The following is a 463-nucleotide window of genomic DNA, read 5'->3' as shown; positions in this document are numbered from 1 at the left end:
ATAGGTCAACAGGGCAGAGAGTTAACAGAGAGACATCTGAATTAATATCATATATCAAATGGACCTACCAGACATCTACCAAGTATTTCACTCAAGCACGAAAGGGCATACTTTCTATTCAGCAACCCATGGAAACATCTCCAAAATCGACCATATACTGGGGCACAAAACAAACCTCAACAAATACAAAAAGATTGAAATAATTCCATGCATTCTATCAGACCACAATGCAATAAAGCTTAAAATCAACAACAGAAGAAGCCTTAGTCATGACATGAACACATGGAGATTAAACAACACTCTCCTGAATGATGAATGGGTCAAAAGAGGAATTAAGAAAGAAATAAAAGTATTCCTGGAACTAACTGAAAAGGACAATACAACACAACGAAACCTCTGGGACATGCTGAAAGCTGTCCTTAGAGGGAAGTTTATAGCGCTAAGTGCTTACATCAAAAAATCG

At 37.4% G+C, this 463-nt stretch overlaps 1 protein-coding gene across 1 annotated transcript in view; it reads right to left on the bottom strand.

The window, feature by feature from the left end:
• Cryl1 (crystallin lambda 1) overlaps window positions 1–463 on the bottom strand; it is a 168,462-nt gene that overhangs the window by 113,600 nt on the left and 54,399 nt on the right. The window lies entirely within an intron of this gene.

Source organism: Nannospalax galili, unplaced genomic scaffold (genome assembly GCF_000622305.1).
Source record: "Nannospalax galili isolate Female #2095 unplaced genomic scaffold, S.galili_v1.0 scaffold388, whole genome shotgun sequence".
NCBI classification, from domain to species: domain Eukaryota; kingdom Metazoa; phylum Chordata; class Mammalia; order Rodentia; family Spalacidae; genus Nannospalax; species Nannospalax galili.
This window is presented reverse-complemented; position numbering and strand designations above follow the sequence as displayed.